Genomic DNA, 12,726 nt, shown 5'->3' with positions numbered 1-12,726 from the left:
ATTTTTAGTTTTCAACCAACAATGATCAGCCATTGGTAACTTCAACGGAGTGAAGCATTACTAACTTTATTTTTGGAGAGTAAGTGGCTTTTGTGCATTCCCCTGAGCTCCTCTGTTCTAGTGCTGCTGTTTTAAAGATGCTGTTACAAAGTATAGGAGTTTTTTTGGTGCCTTTCCAGCATATCTGCTGCTTTTTAAAGGGATACCACACTTTGACAGTGCCTTCACAAAATTTAAGAGTTATTTCAAGCAAAACTTATTGATTCCAAAGTGTTTTACCTTTCTTCTAAAGGAAATGCTTGCAAGGGGGAGAAACACCACCACACCCCCATGCCTACATTAAGATTAGAAGAAGATGGTGGGACAGCTCATCTGCAGAGAGCTACTGGATAGTCGGATTGCATCTGGGAGCTTCGACAGATATGTCACTAATTTGTGTTGTGCACTATGGGAAACACAGGATTTGATAAGCTGGCCTCAGACTGAGGTGACAGAATTCACCCCTGGATGAACAGCAGGCTAAGTCAGGATCTCCTTGATGCTGTACCAGCAACGCAGCAGGCACTCATGTTTGGTTCTCCAGTGTCCAGCCCTGTACTCTGACTGCAACCTTACTCTGAGCTATTATTTTTTCCCGGTTTTCATCAAAATTCCAAGACCTGGGGAACTTTTCCTAAAGCAAATTGCACCCAAACCTCTAGGTTCTCATGCAGAGTTTAAATTTCAATGAAGTGGTATTTTCCAATGAAAAAAAAAAAGTTTAATTGAAAAATTCCTGACAAGCTCTAATCCTATTAACTTCACTGTGGTTGCACATATGCTAATGAGAGCCGTGTGTGTGAGACTGTTGCTAAATTTGCAAAACACAATACCCAGGACATGCGTATTATATGTAGTTTGACACAGGCACATATGGTTTATATTCTGTATTCTAAAACAATATTATGAACATTTTATAAGGTTGCAAAAGTGAGTATTGTAAATTCAAGAAATGCAAAAGTTATTGAGGCATGCACTTTGGACTCTCCCTCTCTCCAGTGTAATTGACCATATACACCTTCCACTTCCTCTTCTCTCCCTGCTTGTCCCTCTCACATTCCTCCTCTCTCTCCTCAGTGCCTTTCCTCTCTGGATAGCTTTCCTTTTAAGCAAGAAGTATCTCTTACACATGACTCTAACATGGCACTGGATGACACCATGAGCTAGATTTGTGTTGCCTTCTCTTATCCTCCTTCTGTCCCGTCGGGTCAGACTAAGTTCTGCAGGGAAAGGGATTCCTGCTCCCCAGAGTGCGGGCAGTGATTACTGTGTAGGTGCATTGTTCTTGATTGCCCTTTGGACACTTTGCAGAAAGTACAGTCCAACAATAAGTATTTCTTTAAATACATGTTATGGCATGTATTACTGCCTGTAATTTATAAGGATTTACCTTTTTTGACAAAAAATTCCTTGTGTCCTAAAATTATGTCAATTTTCCTACAACAGTCAACCTTACCTTACAGGTAAATAGTAATTACTCTTTTGCTAGGTATGTGAACTATTTGTTTCAATGCTCTCTTTCTCAGGCCAATGGACAAGTGTTTGCTGATGTGAAATTCCAGTGAAATCAGCAGGACACTGCTCATGCTCAAGGATTTGTCCCAACATTTTAACTTTGAGAGTGAAGGCAGACACAAATTTCCTCAAAAATCAGAACAGAGAGCTGACTGGGGAGGATGTCAGCCCAAAGGGTAGGAGCATCTCACTGCTTTCTGCAAGGTTAGTGTCTAGCCTAAGGCAGGCTTCTGTGATCCATCCTTAATCAATGGAGAAAGGTGGCAGAGATTAATTTCTCTTCAGTGTTACCTGCCTTAATTATCTATCTTTGGAGAGGACAAATTGTCTTCTGAAGGGATTTACTGTCTCTAATCAGAGATTTTAACCATGCTGCTTAGGCACCATGACTCATTTTGAGATGGCTAAGGTACCAGGAAGTGATTCCCATGTTTTGTTTGAGTTTCATGTGGCTCCTGAGCTGCTACTGACTCCTCTTGCTTTCATGGTGCGTGATCTTATGTTATCATTTGCATGATGGGGGAGAAATTGGCAAGAAAGAGACCACACTGTCTGTCCTGAAGCAGAGGAGCTGATTTCAGCTGCAAGTTCTGTGATGCACCACAGCAATTCTGCCATACATACATTAATATCATGCTGACCTGAAATGAAGTCCTTTTATTCAGCTTGACAAGCTGAAATATTTAGAATCCAGTTGACTTGATCCAAAGGAATGTATTTTACTTATATTTTCCCTGTGGAAAATCAAAGCATTTTTGGAAAAAGTAGCATTTTCCCACAGAAAACCATTTTTTTTACTTAAAAAAAATGTTTAGATGGAAAGTTTCCAACCAGCTGTAATTATAGTGCATACATTAAAGGGGCCAAATTGATGCTGTAAGGGCATTCCTTAAATTGATGCTGTAAGGGCATTCTGACTGTATTCTACCCATAACATCTGAGTGCTAGTCTTTGTAACAGCATAACTTTTGAAAGTTATGAAATTTTTGTGACATTCATAGCTTCTTAAAAATTCATGTAAATGTACTGCTTTGTATTCTGTGTACATTGACCTATGCTAAAATAAAGGGCAAAACCACAGTATGGGCAATCACCCATTAGGCACTGGGCAAAGACCACCAACTCATGTTCATCTCTGGAGGTGTTGCTGGGTCTGATTCCTGAAGTGTTCCGTTTTATGTCACTAGCAAGTCAAGAGGAGATGTAAATGATAATTCTTAAAGTGTGAAAAAGAATGTGGCCATTTTCAGATGAGCTGTGATCCAGTTTTCTTGGAAATAGGTACATTTTAGGGAGAATGGAGGACTGTTGCTCTCCTCCCACAACCCCCTCTGGAAGTAACAAGCTTATTGCGTTTTACACCCAGGTGTTTGCCATAGAATCTGACACATAACCATGCCCTGGAAAACTATAAAACAATATAATTTATAGAAATAAACTGAGTGAGAATCATTATTTTTTATTGGTACCACTTAATGTGCAGAAAAAGCATACTTTCCAAAAATATGGAATAAACGTTCTGTTAGCCTTATTGGGTCCAAATGTTAGGGTTTAAATTATTTTACTATGCAAACTTTCTTTCATATCTTGGCAGTAGTGATTTCCATTTTTATTCCTTTGGTATCCATAATCTTATTAGAATCAAAAACATATGCTTTGAGATCATTGGACAGATCCCTTCTCCCACCCTACCCCCTTTCTTTCCATGTTAAAAAATGCACTGAAATGACTGACACTCTACTATTGAGAACAACAGGAATGGTACAGAAGAAAATGATGCAGACTATCAAGTCTGAATGGGAAAATTGCTTGAGGAGCATGTTTTGGTCTTCATGCTTTTGATTTGGAAGTCATTAAAGGTGCAAAAGCCTCCAAGCCTCCCACTGGCTGCCATTTGGAGCCCCACACCTTCTCCTGCAACAGGAGGTACTCGCACCAGGAACACAGATTTACAACACGAGAAAGAGTACAGGCAGATTTAAACTTTATAACATTTTGGGGATGCAGTACCTGCTGCAACCCTTACATCTTGATGTCAGGCAATCATATCTGTGGGGCTGAAATGTCAGCTCATTGCTATAGATTTATGAACATACTTCTTTTTTTATATTAGTAGAGCAAAGACAAAGTTCTTAAAATGCAGCCCAGCAGTTTGGTAAAATGCATTGCACCTGGTTGCCTTTTAGCCATGGCTTACTCAGCAGATGAAAAAGAGTTGGTGGCCTTTGTTTAGATATTTTCATGATAGTAGACAGACTTAATTTCCAATTTGGCATTACGAAAGCACATATATAAATTTACATTAAATAAGTGTTGATGACAAGTTCTGACTATGACAAGTTAGAGATAGAAGCCTAATACTTCTAAATACTAAAATACTTTTCTCTTCTGAAGCATCTACTGCATCTTTTTATTGATCTATATGAATTCTATATGAAACGAGCTTTTATTTCTTCTGATGTCCAAAGCTGGAATAACAATTGAAATTTCTGTCAATAATGTGAGGGAAATATAAATCAAACTGGTTGCAAATACTCTGGAAGCTTTATGCGGCTCTAAGGCTGTACTTAAAAAATTCAAACATTCTATGGTATGTTGATTCACTGCAAATGCCCCCAAACCATCTTAATTCCTCACTGCCAGGGACATCGTATAATGGCTCTTTGAATAAAATTAGAAATATTTAGTGTTAAGTATAGTCCAAACAGAATATTTCAAGGGATCTGACATTTACGGAATTGCAGCCCATCAACTAATGATACTTAGAAACATCACTGGAGATATGAGAGCTGTTGCTATATTTTTCGGAGAGACAGTTTTTAATCACTGTTGTGGGAGCAGAACAGAACTCAGGCCACAACAAAATCTTGCAACTTGTGCTTTTCTTATGATGCTTTGAGACACTCTCCTTTTGAGATTTGCATTCTGCTTTCAGCTGGATGAAGACTCCGCACTAATTTCATAGAGGTTGTTAAACACCTTCTGGATGTAGAGGATTTTGAGGACTTTAAGTAAATTGTACTGGCATGGCCACACTTAGAAATGGTCATTGAGAGTTCAAAGGCTCTTGGTTCTTTTTCTGTCTGATCCACAGTATGATTCTGATTTCTTTCAATTTGAATTGTATTATATCTTATGATTCTGATGCATTAGGGAGCTAGGCAAGATTTAAACTTATCACTTTAAAGATTGCATTGAATTTCACAGTTTTGTTTGATCCAAATGTACTCTGCTTGCTCTAGTACCAAAAGTTGTGAGGTAGTAGTATACCTTGAACTTTAGTACACAATCTATTTGAGTGCAACATAAAATGGGCAGTTTAATCCTCTTCTAAAATAGTTTCAGCCTTCCAAGAAAAAGGAACTTTTAATCGAGTAAAGACACATCCGTGGCCAGAAGGTGAGTTGTACCAGCTTCATGGGCACTTAATCCAACTGCAGAAGGAGATCAGAGTTGCCCCAGATGCCTTTTACAGCTAATGTGGAGACAGCCACCCCTCCGCCTGGGTTCACGTCACTTAGGGTCACACCTGCAGATAGGATCTGCTTTCTCCATGTCAAAAACCAGGCATCCCCAGAAAGCTGGAGGTTCCCCTCTCTCTCACCACTGTGTCAATAGCCAGGGATGACTGATTCCTGAACATTATACAATTTGTAGGCCATGCTGTTTGCGTTATCTGCTGATTAAACTGAGAAAGAACAATTGCAGTTTGTTTGAACTTGTCATTAACTAAACCAGTTTGTCAAAGTGACAGTTGTGGCTGAACTATAAACTCAAGGAAAACTTATCAAAATGTGTATGTAAGACCCCAATCTTTGTATTTGGGGACCAAAATAAAGGAATTCAATAGAAAAAAGGAAGAAGGACATTGATTTTAGGTAGGACTAACACTGCTCCTCCACAAGTAATTTTAAGACACCTGAACTGGAAGACAAGTATAATTTCTTTCTGGTACTTTTTTGAAACAGTAATTGAACATTCTGCATGATGGAGAAATTATTTCAGCTATAAATAGGAAACTTTTGAAGATAATTAACAATGATTTTTTTCTCTTCCAGAAAACATCCATAGAAATAACAAAATTAAAACAAAAATATTTTGCTGAAAAAGAGTAACTTTTCCCAGAAGACATGAGGAGTGTTTTTCATTAGTATGAACCATGGGAAATATTGCAGCTTCATCAGTGGACGCCCGACATACGATTTCTATCAAAGACACATTTCATTTACCCTCGGCTTATTCAGCACTACTCTTATACAATGTTCCCTACCAGCTGTTGTTGCTGCTGTTTGCTGGTAATTGATTGCTTTGTTCCTGGCCTGAGAAATGGTGTCACTTAGCACTTAAGCTTCTAATGGGCTACCAATTTCTTCCTTTACCAAATACTAATAGTGCCAAAAAATATGAAAGACCCCTAACAAAACTTGGGATGCAAGTAAAGTTTTGAGTTTTGTTGCTTAATTTCATCCTTCCCCACATAAATTATATTGCAGTGAGTATTCCTGACCCTCTAAAATAACACAAATTTGCTAAAGTATCTGCTTCCTTATGTATCAGCCACATGTTCTATTTTTATCTGTGGTGAATCCAAGAAGTCAAATTACCCATTACTAATGATCATGTGGCTGTAGCAGCTGAGATTCCAGAAAATGCCAAGAAAATGCTTGAAAATATCTTTGAGAGCATACAAGAAAAGCACAAGTCTGCAGGCTTTGCAGTTCACAATTAGATGAAGTAATCTAGATACATATTTTTTTTGAAAGCTCCTTACAGAGTAGCATTCATGGCCATTCTTGCTATGGATTTTCATCCTGGCACCACTTATTTGTCTAAATTGAGACCACATTACACAGTCATTTCAATGAGACTTCAACAGCACTGTGTGCAGGGGTAAATGTGCACCAGCACGTCAAAGCCATCTTATTGATGTACTTTTTCAGTCAAATGTACTTGATGAAATGGGCAGGGAGTTGGTCTTGAGGATTCATGGTTGAAACATACTATTAAAGTGATGAATTCAAGAACAGAGGGAGACTAATAGATTATTGCAGGGTTGGTTATTTTTTCTTAGAGGTTTTTTTTAGTAGTTGCTTTTAGTAAGGTGGAATGTGCATGTTTATGTTTATTTCAAATTAAACAATACTTAGATTTAATTCATGCTGTATTTAAATATAATTGATGCATCTGTTGTGTATGTGGCTGGCTGACAGTCCTATTGTCAATGCTACTACCCTCATTCTCACAATGTCATCCAGAAAATTTGGGAGTTCTGGAAAAACTCCATGCCACATGATCTCCCTAAAGGGTCAGAAATTTTTATTTACTCAGCTATGTTAATGTCTGGAGTTAATGAGATCTTCCTTAGGAAAATAAAATCACTTTATATAGAAAAGAAGAAGCCACAAATTCGCTTGTAGCTGATGGCATTCAGATTGGGGAAATGCCACACACTGTAAAAAATGCTTTGGAATTTGCCTAATAACAGGTTCTATAATTAGATTATGCCTCAACGTTCCTGTTAATGATGTAAAGGAAGCTAGATAGGCATTAAAAATTTGATAGCTTTTATTGCAGACAGGAGGAAAAAAAACATTCATTAGTTCTAATAAGTGCAAGTACTGAGCAATTCACTGGTAAGAGTGCAAGCCAGTTTACAGTCACAGGCGCAAGATCTGGACCTTAATGCACAGAAAGAAAAGCCCCACATTTTTCTTCAGTGGTTCTAACCACAAGAATTTAATAAACATAATTTCCTCTTCATGTGTGTCCAAAGGCAAAGGTGAAGAGAATTTTTAAATCTCAGCAAGAAGAACTTGTACTGGATGTTGTCCAGTCTTGTAACACTACTTTTAAAACATAGACTGTTCTGCAAAGGAAAGAATCAATCCACTGCTTCGTGTTCAGATGCTGATCAGTGGAAGTTTTCTCTGATTAATGAGTAAAGATCAAAACTGGAATATTGTTCTGAAAGGCATAAGCTGTGGATATGATTTGACCATTATCAGTGTCCTGGGTCTGTTCATTGGGGCATCATAATGACTCTCTGATCCCACATGCAGAACTCATCAGAAAGGCTTGGCGTCATGTAATACTAACATAAACAGTTTATAGTAAAGGAAATTGGGATATAAAATATCTGAAGAGGAGAATGTAGACACAATGTGTGTTTCAAAAGTGCATTAGGGACTTTGCTGAAAACCAAAAGAGGAAAGAATATTGCAAAAAAATTTGCATAAATATCTTATCCATTTTTTCTGTTCTAGGCCAATCTGCTATTAAATAACACTGCAATTAGCATTTTTAAATCCAAAACATTTGTACCATGACAATATACCCACAAAATATTTAAATAAAGATTTTCAAAAGGCACAATGAAAATTCTGCCTGCCTCTATATCCTTCTCCTTGAATTAGATTCTTAAGAGGATCTTCGGCAGTTTTCCCTGAAGTACATTTTGTGTCTAGGTGAAAGTGTATCATTTTTTACCTTCGCCAAAGCTCCCTCTAGGCTCCCGTGGGATCCCTTTTTTCCTTCCCCCTGCCCAGAACTGGCTTTCCTTAAGATCTGTGTATTCTGAGCCCAATTATGGGTGTTTTTCATAATATTGTAATAATAAAGGGAAAAATACATACTAGTGATGAAAATACTGACTTTATTCTTTTGGGATACACTGTCACTGGGTGAAATCCCTGTTTTATAAGTTCACAGTCAAGTGAACACAAATTGCTGACTGCTGTATGCTGTATCAAAGCAGCCAGGGACATAAACCTAGGGACTTTCTTGAGAAATACTGTCTCTTAAGGAGATTTCTAAGGAAAGATTGCTGAAGCTGGAAATGAAAAAACAAACAAAAACCCCAAAATCATAAAAAACAGTCAATAGGTTATACAGAAAACACAAGAGAGTTTCTTGTAGCACTTTATAATTTCTGTGGCAATGGTCTTGGAATTTCTTCGTATATGTTGCCCAGCCTTACTTTTTTGTCTGTTCTGGCTCAGGTACTGAATCCATCTTCCTTGATATTTCTAACAAATTAATTACTACTAACATGGAATATTCAGCTTTGGCCTAAACCCACAAGGAAGTGTTTTGGGGATGTTTGGTCAAAACCTTTTTTCTTTAGTTGTAAGTATGAAACAATATGCTCCTCACAGCTGCTATGGAAATAAAATCTGTACTTCAAGCCTGACTTTTGTATCTCTCATTGAGTGTTCAAGTTCAAGTCAAGTTTCAAATAGATTGGTTCAGTAGCTTTAGCGTTCTGAATACTTAACATTCATAAACATTTCTTCAACTAAAACAGCCTAAACAAATTCCATTTGGACAATTTCAGGACATTCCAGACCTGCTTCTGGCCTCGGAGTTGGTGACACACTAGTGTGATCCATCTGTGTGATGGCAAAATGTGACAGCCTTGGCCAGGGATCAGGGCCTCTTTATGCAAAGGCAAATACAGGCCCAAGAGAGAAAGATGCACTGTTGCAAACTCCCAGCTAAACATGTATCACTATGAATATTTATGATTACTGTGTGACTCTTGTAATAATAAAGACACACGGAGATGTAAAGATAGATAAATAAATCTCTGAATAACATTTTTCTCTCTGTAAAATAAGCCTTCCCCAGCAATTTTCTATTTTATCTTTTTTCATCTTAGCCCTGACCCATGCTCTTTGCTTGCATAAACACAAAACAGGGAAGTTTAATGTGCACAGAAATCTAGTCTCAAGAACACCCTTAAACACCAGAAGAAAATTAAAAGCAAATGTCCAAAATGAATTTGAAATAGCCTTTGCCTATTTTACTTTGTACAGCACATTTTCAGAGTTTTAACAGATCTTTAAATACAGGAAAGAATGTTTGCTGTTCTAAGCTGCTGATGAATAGTGAGGTTCATTGCTTTGCCCTCAGATAGCCATGTATTGAGTGCAGAGGTAAGTTAAACCAATGCATTTCATCCCTCAAGAGAGGTGACACAGGAATTAAGGGCACTGAGAGGTAAAGATACATTACCTGTTCATGTGTAGATCCAGTGGAGCTGAACCCTCCTTATGGAAAGAGATAGGAAAACTGAAAGTTATTAGAGATTCTCTTATCAGCTCCTTAAGATTCAAAGACCTCAGACTGTGCAACTCCATCTATTTCTCTGTTAGGAGGATAGAAAGATCATCCTCCTAATTTATCCCTGCTTCTCTGGTCCCTTGCCATTCACACCCCTAGCACACAGAGCCCAGGGAAAAAAAAAAACCAAACAGGAAAGCCCCAAAAAAAGCAAAAATTTGTGGGTGTAGGTTTCCTGTGACGTTTTATTTTTATTTTTTAATAATGAGAAACCCTTTGTATCCTGTGTTAGATTTTTAGGACCCTGCCTTTCCAATGTCTTGAATTATATTGAGACCACAGCATCCTTCCTGTCATTCAAGTGAATCCTCAACAGAACTCCCAATGACCTTATTTATCCCTTAATAAGCTGGCTATGATGTCTATTCTTAACTATGGCTGTGCTCTCAAGACAGGAATTCCTGTGTGTAATGACAGCAGATTTGGAATAATATTGGAATACGGAGAACAGCTATGGTGGGATTCTTGGGATGTCCTCCTCAGAGCAAGGAGCTGGACCCAATGATCCTGATAAGTCCCTTCTGACTCAGTATATTCAATGATTCCATGAGTATTATCTAGGGTTTGGATTTCATATGTATCATTTTGGAAAGATGTGACCAAGATAACTAGATCCATGTCCTTATTCATAACAACAAGTCTTTATGTAAAATTCTTACCTCTTTTTGCCCTTCAGAAAACTTCTCTCAAATCTTTACAGACTCAAACAAAAATAATGTTTAGAAGTAAATCACTAGGTAGAACTATCATGTCTTATTGAGGATATCAGTGCTTTTGCAAAACTGGTGAAATGGTTTCTCCCAAGTATTATGGTGTAACTAAGCAAGCATTTTGATTAGTACATCCTTTATGCCACAGAATTAAGTGACACTGTTTTTAAAGTTTAAGTTTTCTTATCTTTCAAATCTGACTACATCTTCTCTTTATCAGATTTCATCATGATTTCATCAACAAGATGGAGAGTACCTCCGTTCTTAAACCTTTAACAAAATGATTGAGATGAGAGGGTTGTGGCTTGCATTTCAGTATGGCTAAAAAATTATGAGTTAGAAAACTTTCTGAAAGAGCTTGTGTAACCTGGCCTACCCAGCAGGTCTCCACCCTGTCTTCATGTAAGTCTTTTCCTAGGAGATATGTTGAGTTCAGTCCAACAAGTTTCTATCTTTTTATCACAGGATTACAGCCTGGTCCTCATACCTTTTTCAAAGCAGTCTCGTGGTGTTGACTTATTCAAGACCACCCCAGAAACTTGTCATACTACATAGCTGTCTGTAGTCATTCAACATCCACTTATTTAGCAACCTCTGACCTATCTCTGTAGTCACCTCCAAAGAGATCCTGTCTCTAGAAACCTCATCTCAAGAACTGAAAAGATGCTTAAAAACATCTTGTCTCCATACATTGGCAAGTAACTCAGTCTACACTGAAGAAAGAGCAAGAATGTCATGGTCCTGAAAATTGTTATGACCATGATAATATAGAAGTTTCCTGGTTTTTTGCATCCTAGAAAGGTCTTGATTTGCAGCTGAGACAAAATCTCTGAGAGTTTGTAATACTTCACATTTCTTTGTTCCTTTTTTGTTTTAATAACCAGTAAAATTTTAATATTTTCTTCTGATGTTTTCTAGAACAAGGTGAACTGTATCTGTCAGGGCTATTTTGGGAATAACTGGTCTTGCTTTGCCTCCAGGGATTGGAATAGATGATCTCTTGAGATCCCTGCTATCCTGATTTCTGTGACTTAGTGATTTATCATCTTGAAGATCTTTTAGTAACACTAATTTCTTTTTATCCCCTGAAAAATTTATTAAAAAGTAATAGGGGCTAAGGAAAGAGGTGCAGTTAGGAAGAGTTTAGTAGATAGATTCCCAAATTCTTGCAGATGTTAGCCAGCTATGTTATAGGTGATCATCTTTCTTTTGTAACTCTCTTATGCCTCATTCATGTGACATGGAAACAATTACAAGAAAATGCAGATGTAGATTCCAGTAATCTCTTTGGAATAGATAAATAGACTTTGAAATAATTTACAAATGATGCACAAAATCTGTGAGCCATCTGCTCACTGTTGGGGAAAAAAACCACGTTTCTCCCAACAGGCTTTTTATATACAGAATTGCTCTTTTCACACAGCAAGGAAGAAAACAATAGATATCCAGCAGTCTGGAATGCAACTCACTCACACGCGCTCGGAGAGCTGCATTGTGATCAGCTCTCGTGAAAGCAATTAGGGCTAGAGCTGTGTGTATATTAAGAAACTGCTTTTTCCTCAGCCACATGTGCAGCCAGGGCAAGGACCACGTGGAGCAAGGACCACATGGAGCAAGAACTGCCTGTGCTGTCTGTTCTTCAGACGGTAAATGAATTGAGATGAACGTAAAATGGAAGAAGGCAAGGTGGCATTATAGACCACGCCAGGTGCTACCTATACTGCAATACCTGCTTCTGTCAAACCCTTGGCAAGCTTGAGAACAACTTCTGGTCTTATTCCAGTAACTTGTAGACCTCTGCCTGTGCAAATCTCTGACAAGGCTTTTTTTAAAAGACTTTTTAATTCAGTGTATAAAATAAAAAATCTACTTTAGTTCAGAAGTAGGAAGGAGCTTTATTATACATCGTCCTTGTATTAGCTGATTCAACAGTTAAAACCCCTTTGAATTTGTGGCATGTAAACTGCGCTCTAAGAGTAATGGTCTAGAAGTTTTTGTCTTAATCATGTGAGTCACATAAATATTGCTATTTATTTGTATATAATGTTTGCACAAGCCAAGTCACAGTGTTCTTGGTGGCAGAATTGTCAGCCTACGCTCCTCTGGTCTACAGAGGATACTTCTCTACAGTGAGTCATAGCCTGCACGTGGCCATATCAGCACTTCAGATTTTCTTGACAACCCCATCTGGTCTGCTGGCAACGCTCTCTAGGTTTGACCAGAGTGGAAACAATTCAGAACAATTCTGAAGCAATGAAATGCTGGTTGTCAAATAATCAGATTCCCAGTTAGACAGTGTCTCACCACAGATGACAGTCACATTCTTTCTCCCAGGGTGACT

This window comes from Corvus brachyrhynchos, unplaced genomic scaffold (assembly GCF_000691975.1).
Source record: "Corvus brachyrhynchos isolate BGI_N302 unplaced genomic scaffold, ASM69197v1 scaffold116, whole genome shotgun sequence".
In the NCBI taxonomy this organism is placed as follows: Eukaryota; Metazoa; Chordata; class Aves; order Passeriformes; family Corvidae; genus Corvus; species Corvus brachyrhynchos.
Note: the sequence above shows the minus strand (reverse complement) of the source record.